Below are 8,937 nucleotides of genomic sequence, written 5' to 3' on the forward strand. Positions count from 1 at the left end.
GAGCTAATCGTTGCAATAGAGGATTGCATTTATTTTGAATGCTCGGAGGTGCCTTCTTTCTGGTATTGCAGCAACGAGTCTATATTGGCACAGCATACAACATGGCTGGTCTAAAAAATTGTTTGTAAATCAAAAATATGTTCTTGGGACAAAGTTTTGTTTTTCTGTTTATAAGTGGATATAGACACTTAGGGCCGATTTCTTCACCTCCGCTTAGGCCTTAAACCAGGTTTAAACGTATGGGTAAGCACCTAAGGGTCTGTTCACAAATTACGTAACGCTTTTGGGGGAGGGGGGAGGTCCAACTTGCGTTATACTTTGTTACATTAAAAGGTGGGGGAGGGGGTGGGTACTACCAAATGTTACGCATAACGCGAATAAAATCTTGTTTTGTTTTTTTTTTGTTAATCTCTGATATAAGTAATTTCTGGTCTTGATCAAGACGATGAATACGCCTCAACCTATCCTCTTCACTACCATACTTCCCATAATTGTCCCATGTTAGTCTTTGTAATTTTTTACTTTTTATCCCAAAGCAGGCTATTTTGATGTATTTTTTTTTTAGATTTAAAAGACAGCGAGTTGTTCGAAAATTTCTCGCTTAACTTTTCAAAAGGACCTAAGTAACATTTTTTTCATGAATTAATTTGAACACTGCAATCAATAGATTTCATGTTGTTCTGTTGATTGCGCTATTCAAATTAAATCATGAAAAAAATGTTATTTAGGTCCTTTTGAAAAGTTAAGCGAGATTTGTTACTAAATTGATGAATATTCATGATTTATGCAGGTTATATTATTTTATGGAACGGCCTCGAGAACGACGATTTTACTGATATGCGTAAAAACACCAAGCGAATATTGTATTCCTCGATAGAACAGTCAGTCTCGCTAAACGTTATCCTTGATTTTAGATCATGTGCCGTTCCTATTCTAACAGTATTTAAAAAATACCAAAACTCACATGCAGAGGGCAAAAAAACCACATGCTGAAGGAAAACCAAATTCCTTTAAAATTTTCACAGTTACGCGTTATATGGGGGAGGGAGAGGGTACCAAAAATGTTACTTTTTGTTACGAGGGGGAGGGAGGGGGTCAAAAACTCGAATTTTTGCGTTACGTAATTTGTGAACAGTCCCTAAGAGTTAAGCGAAGGTGAAGAAATTTGCCCTTAATGTATTTGTTACATTTGGCTTAAATGCCTCGAATGTGACATTTAAAAGTTAATTTTTGATCTATATTTAGCTTTGCTAGACCAAAAAATTATCCCCATTCATAGTGACAATATGTCTGCTAGAAGGTTTCAAAAAAGAAGCTCTCGGCATATGTGGGAAAATTATAAGCTGAGTTTTGGAAGCATTCAGAAAAATTTTCCATTTTCACAAATAAGTGGAAAAAATATCCAAACTTTTTTGCAACCTACTATAAATGACACGAAGACATCGCCCTTTGGCGGAAAGGCCCGTCATCTGCAAACAAAGATTTTTGACATCCTGGTGGTGAATCAGGTAAGTCAGAAGCAAAACTGTTATACAATATGGGCCCCATTATGCTACCTAGCGAAACACCAGCTCTTACAGGTAATCTACTGCCGTGCCAAGCATAGTTGTCCCATGTCGTTTTTTACGATGCCATTCCTACTGTGCTGGCATTTACTCATATAAGTAATTTGTCTATCAAACATCATGGCTAAGCTTGCCAGCAATCCTTTCTAGTTCCTAAATCCATTGATGGATTATTTTGTTGGCCACCAGGGCAGAAAGAAGGCCATCAACTAAAAACGACATGGGACAACTAAGCTTGGGACGAATTTCGAATTCTGATAGTTTACCTGCAGTGAGCGATCTGATAAATAATTTTGGATCAGTTTAATGTACAGAGGGAAATTTAAATTAATCAATTTTACAATCAAACCTTCATGCTTTTGGCTTTAGAGGCTTTAGATGTTTTTTTTTTAAAGCATTTTCGTTAATTTCCTAAAGGGTTTCGAACTGGGATCCAACTTTGAGACATTATTCTGACAAATGCTGGACAAAGTGTACTTCGCGTACCTAAAGGAATAAAATAGACCCCATGTTGCGGTTCTTAGCCTCTTACCCAGCAACTCCTATCCCTACCTCCTCGTGGCGCTGGCCGGGATACGAGCAACTTTAGGGAAGATCGGGTAACCAACCCCGGTGGGAACTATGGTCGTATGCTGACAGGGAAGGGGGGATTTGCTCCTCTCCGGAGGTGCAAATCTGATCGAGCGTCTGTTCTCCATGTTAGGAGCGGCTCACAACAGCGTCTGTTCCCCATGTTAGGGGCGGCTGATCATCGTCCGAGTGCCAGCGAGGGACTCTAAACTAAACTGTGCACACCATGTTGCATCGTGTCAGCATCGAGAAGGCAGCCCCTTCAACGCGATGTAGGTAGCGCAACCCTGGTAAGGTAGCCTACCGAAAATTCTACAGATACCAAGAAAGGCAAAAGTAGGGCAAACGGATTGATTCACCGGCAACGAATAAAGGACAACGATTGAAAAGTCGGATCTTGGAACGTGAGAACTTTGAATGAACCCGCACGTGATGGGCTCCTGGCTCGTGAGCTGCAGAAGGTCGGTGTGAGTGTGGCAGCAATCCAGCAAATACGGTGGCCCAGAACTGAAGAAGAAGAACGTGAATTCCGGGTGGTGGATCCCATAGCGAACACTTAATTCAAATACCACATCTACTATAGAGGCGGTGACAGAGCAGAAAGAGGAGTTGGCTTGATGGTGATCGGGAAGCAGATGAAGCGTGTTATCCGGTGGAAGCCGATAAGCGGACGCATTTGCATGTTGAGAATGAAGGGCAAATTCTTCAACTATAGCCTGATCAGCATATAAGCCCCAACGAACGATAAGCCTGATGACGTGAAGGATGAGTTCTATAGAGTGCCCAACACACGATGTAAAGATTGTCATCGGGGATGCAAATGCGCAGATCGGATGAAAAAGTTTCTTTCGCCCTGCCAACGATAATGGTCTGCGACGACGACGTACTTCGCACGTAATGCAACGTACACACCAGTCAAGCAGTTCGACGAACATTGACTCCGCCCCCAAGAAAACGCTTCGGTTGCTGCTTTGTTTGAACGTGTGTGAAGTGGTTCGAACAACCATTTGACAGTTGGCGGCTCGGTTGGAAAAAATTAAAACGGTTTGATTTTGGTTTGAGTTGTCGGGGGTGGAGTCAAGGTTCGCCGAACGTGTTTGAGCATTTGTAGTGAAGTTGCTCAAACCCCCATATATTTTTTGATGGTTGGTGCTCAAGTTGGCGCTTCGGTCGTTCGTGTGTGATATTGTTGGACGAATAAATTGATTGTTCGTGCCGCTGTTGGCAAAACTTGATAGATGTTTGAACCAACGAGAGGAGGAGTCAATGTTGGTCAAACTGCTTGACCGTGTGTACGTTCCATAAGAATATCTGCAAACACACCTGGCAACATCGGAGTGGAGACACTTGCTCACAGATAGACAACGTGCTGGTCGACGGACGACATTTCTCGGATGTTATAGATGTGAGGTGCTTCAGAGGTCCGAACATCGACTCGGAACACATCTTGTAGTTGCAAAAAATCCGGGCGCGACTTTCCGGCGTCACGAATTCACGAAACAATAAAACAATGCGTTTCAATATCCAACCCTTTGTCCGTTAAAAGAGTTGCTGAACAGTACCACCAGAAGCTGGACGAACGGATAGGAGATGCACCGGACCTGGCGACGTAAACAGATTGAGGGAAAATATCCACGAAGCTGTGACCAGAGTGGTACAATATCATCAGCGTAGGCTGATTTGTGATATCCTTCAACTATCAAATGTCACTGATTGAAACGAACTATCATCTCTGCACTGATATTGAACTCTGCTCTATCAGTCAGTCGCAGCTACTGACAGTAAACCAGGCGGTACTGATATAGGACTTCTCTTCTAATAATCATGAAACAACGATATCGATGGAGTTCTAACTGGAGAATTCTCGCTTAACTTTTCAAAAGGACCTAAGTAACATTTTTTCATGAATTAATTTGAGTATTGCAATCAAAAGCTTTCATGTTGTTCTGTTGATTGCGCTATTCAAATTAATTCCAGAAAAACCCAGATTAATCCACCTACAGTGAGATTTTGGCCCTTTCTTAGTTAAAAGGAAATAATTCCAGACTATAGTATTTAAAACGAGATAAAATTAATCAGCTTCCCAAGGCGATTGACCGTGTTTAGTGACCAAATAATTGCCTACCAAAAGGCGGATGTCATGGGTTGAGTGACAACAATACGAATGATAACGCACCGTACGTCCTGCTGCCTATCTATAAGGCGCTCGTCGGATTGAATAACTTTTGTGACATGATTAGTAACTATCGTAACGCTGGTTTTATATAGTGTCCTCGTAATTTCCAGAGACCTCGATATTAATTAATCCAGAACTAACTAAATCAGTCATTGATCTGAGCGAAACTCAATAGCGTTCAATAATAACATATATTCCGCCTTATGGATGCCTAATTTGGTAAAACTAAACTTGTTCAATACCTTAAAAATTAGCGAGATTTTGATGGTAGTAAATTGCAGAATTTGCACACATACGCACACATACATGCATACAAGTGATCTATTAGCGTCTCAAAACATGCTCACATTTGCTATCTAGCTTCCACTGAAGAAATTTTTAAAATCCCTTTCAATTTTTACGTTTTTGCTTTTCTGAGAAGATTTTTTTTGCATATGCTTCTATATGTTCCCCAATTAAAATCATTTGTTTCTTTGAAACAAATGAGAAAAATAGACATAATTCCATATCATATCATTTGTTATAATTATATTTTCAATGTCAAAGTGAATTTGTTTCAAATACCTTACATTTTATTTAATAATTCACGAGATTTCTTGATAGATTAATACGTAACACACCTGCGTAACGCATACAAAGTGAAATTATAGACACTTCCGAAGGAAGGGTCAAAAAATGTGACTTAGGTCCTTTTGAAAAGTTAAGCGAGAATTAGTTGTTGGAAGTCTTCCGGAAGATGATTATTAGTTTGCAAGCAGTTCGAACCTCTACAAACAGTCTCAAAAACAACTTATTATATATAATTGAAATTTACAAATTTATTGGAAAATCCTCAAATTTGATATTTTCATATCTGCTGCACAAATGTTGTTCCATCTTCCCCAGATGGTAGATATGTTGCACATTATACTAAATATGAATGCAATGGATAAATATTATCAGATCATTTGAGCAAATCAAACGGTGCACGTATTATTCAACCATACGTTAATACAGCAACTAACCATCATGCTTAACCCTCTCCCGCCCATGGTGTCTGTGGAGCACCCTCAAATTTTGCACCTGCTAACCTTCATCAAATTGTTTCAACAACAAAAAGTAATATTTGGCGCATCTTAATGGTTCCAATAGACTACAAATGTTATCAATTTTGAGAACAAATAGTTAAACTATTTAAAACAATCAATTAACTATCGATTTACAATCAAACACTTTTTTTTCTCGTTTTTCACTAATTTTAGCTATGCCAAGAAACTTTTGTTCTAGCATTTTTCTTAAAGATGATTCCTTCCTATTGAAATTTTCAAAAATAGTCGTTAGCGGGAAAGGGTTAATTAAATGCAATATAATTTTAATCTATTGAATGAACCTACATACAGACTACACTTGATAATTTCAATCAAACATAAATATATGTGTTAATTATCTTCTCGTTTAGGTCTAGCTCTGTCCAACAATTGTATTTCCCAAACATGCTGCTAGAAATCATTTCATTTCAATTATTATTAGGTCAAAATTTAAATACATGGGACGTTCACTCAACCGACATCTTGTCCCATCTTATTTAACCACAGTTGTAATAATCAACATGGATCATTTGCCTAAAACATCGCTTCCATAATGTGGGGCTCAGCATACAGCTCTAGGAGGATTTCTTCGTACATGATTCAACTTTCTTACACCATAGCTTTCTCATTATTCGACAATATTTGATGCAAAATCCTTCACTTTGATAGCTGTCAGTGATAGCCTGTTTCTATCATTTAGTGATCTATCAATGTCACCTAATAATTGATAGCGTTTTGAGAGATCATTGACTGCTATGATGAAAAAATGATCTAGCTGCTTACACCGCTATCAATATCCTGCATTTTGCTGTAGTGATGGTGATACGGAGCAGCTCTGGCTGTGACTACAACAGCGCAGGAAGTGTTAGGCACTGCACAGCTACGCCAACGAAATGGTTGGTTTGATGAGAAGTGCCAGCGAGGGACGGACGAGAAAAATGTAGCTAGGAGTCGAATGCTAGTGGCTCGTACCCGATCCAACAGAGAGCGGTAAAGGGCAGAAGAGAAACGAATCCACCACAGAAAAAAGGCAACACGAAGGGAGTGTGATAGCTGAAGAGCAAGAAACCATGGATAGAAACGATATGCGAAGGTTTCACGCCAATGTCAATGGCACTCGGCATAAGACTGCGCCAGTGCCCGCCATGTGCAATGACCGAGAGGGTAATTTGCTGATAGACAAGACTATGGTGGCAGCCAGGTGGAAGGATCACTTCGAAGATTTGTTGAACGGTGAAAATGAAGGTGTATTAAGGAGCAGGATGGACATAGTCGGCGACGGTCAAGCTGTGGAACCACCAACGCTGGACGAGGTTAAGAAGGCTCTAAACGAGCTGAAAAACAGTAAAGCTGCTGGGAAGGACGAGATCCCGGTCGAGCTTCTCAAACACGGAAGTGAGCAACTGCATCACCACCACATTATCCATAAAATATGAGATGGCCTCTTATGCCCAATCTATAAGAAAGGGCACAGACTAGAGTGTGCCAATTACAGAGGGATCACCCTTCTGAACTCGGCGTACAAAATCCTGTCGCGTATCCTGTTTAACAGACTGAGACCACTTGAGGAGTTCTTCGTCGGCGAATACCAGGCAGGTTTTCGTGAGGGCCGATCAACGACGGATCAGATGTTTAGCCTGCGGATGATCCTTGATCAATTCCGGGAGTACAACTTGCAGACTCACCATCTGTACAATGATTTCAAAGCAACGTACGATTCAGTGAAAAGAAATGAGCTGTGGCAGATAATGTCCGATCATGGTTTTCCGGCGAAACTGATTAGACTGATACGAGCAACGCTGGATAGTTCGAAATCAAGTATTCGGATTGCAGACGAAGTGTCAATCTCGTTTGTGACCTTTGACGGATTGAGACAGGGTGATGCAATTTCGAATTTATTGTTCAGCGTTGGAGCTCTACAATACGCCAGGCATAGGTGTATCGACGCTGTAGCCAATCAGGTATCCAGGTAGGTATGCGTTTTATATAAATCCTAGTCAGCTTCATGTTAATTTAAAGTAGAGCTGATTGGATTATAAATGGCTTCTTGTGAAAGTCAAATACTGGGTAAAGCGTACCATTGGTACTTCGCGTACCTGAAGGAATAACATAGACCCCATCTCGCGGTCCATAGCCTCTTACCCAGCTACTCCTATCCCTACCTCCCCGTGTTGCTGGCCGAGATACGATCAACCTTAGGAAATATCGGGTAACCATGGTGGGAACTATGGTCGTATGCTGACAGGGAAGAAGGGGTTTGCTCCTCTCCGGAGGTGCAAATCTCACTGAGCGTCTGTTCTCCATGTTAGGAGCGGCTCACAACAGCGTCTATTCTCCATGTTAGGGGCGGCTGATCATCGTCCGAGTGCCAGCGAGGGACTCTAAGTGAAACCACAGACAAACAGACGTAACAGCTTGAACATTTTTCTGGAAAATCCATCGCTCAACTCATCTACCACCATCTTGCGAGCATGTTACACGAAAAAATGTTTCGTATGACATTGTCACCAGAAGGCGCTGGAGTGAAATGTCAAATTCGAAGGATTACGACGCTAACGCCTCTAGTTGTGAAACGCATAATCGATCAAATTCAAATTGATCGTTAAAAATATGGTCGATGGTAATTTCTCTAGTGTTACGTCTGTTTGTCTGTGGTGAAACTGTGCACCATGGTCCACCGGGAATAAGGAGGAATGGTCCACCGGAAATTTAGGGGGTTTGGTGTCAGGTCCTGCAAGCCAGCCTTTAAAAAAACATACGCAACGAACAATCAACAAGAGAGTACGGAATGGAATCATCGGCGAAGACCACTGCGACGAAAAGGGACTAGCGATTGGAAGGTCGGTTCGTGGAACTGCAAATCTCTCAACTTCATCGGGAGCACACGCATACTCGCCGATGTGCTCAAGCACCGTGGATTCGGTATCGTAGCACTGCAGGAGGTTTGTTGGAAGGGATCAATGGTGCGAACGTTTAGAGGTAATCATACCATCTACCAGAGCTGCGGCAACACACACGAACTGGGAACAGCTTTCATAGTGATGGGCGATATGCAAAGGCGCGTTATAGACGGAAGCGGAGACAGCAGACCCGCCTTATTCAGAAGAAGAGACGCCGCCTGGAAGAAGCGGAGTGCGAGGAGATGGAACAGCTGTGCCGTTTTCAAGAAACACGCAAGTTCTACCAGAAGCTCAACGAATCCCGCAAAGGCTTCGTGCTGCGAGTCTACGTCAGTTCAGCGGACGATGGAAGCCAACCAGCCCCCACCTTGAGAGAAGTTAAGGATGCCATCCAACAGACCAATAAAGCAGCTGGTAAGGATGCTATCGGAGCTGAGCTCATCAAGATGGGCCCAGAAAAGCTAGTCATTTGCCTGCACAAATTGATAGTCAGAATCTGGGAAACCGAACAGCTACCGGAGGAGTGGAAGGAAGGGGTTATATGCCCCATCTACAAGAAAGGCCACAAGCTGGGGTGTGAGAATTTTCGAGCAATCATCATCCTTAATGCCGCCTACAAAGTGATATCTCAGGTCATCTTCCATCGTCTGTCACCATTA

This window comes from Armigeres subalbatus, chromosome 3 (genome assembly GCF_024139115.2).
Source record: "Armigeres subalbatus isolate Guangzhou_Male chromosome 3, GZ_Asu_2, whole genome shotgun sequence".
In the NCBI taxonomy this organism is placed as follows: domain Eukaryota; kingdom Metazoa; phylum Arthropoda; class Insecta; order Diptera; family Culicidae; genus Armigeres; species Armigeres subalbatus.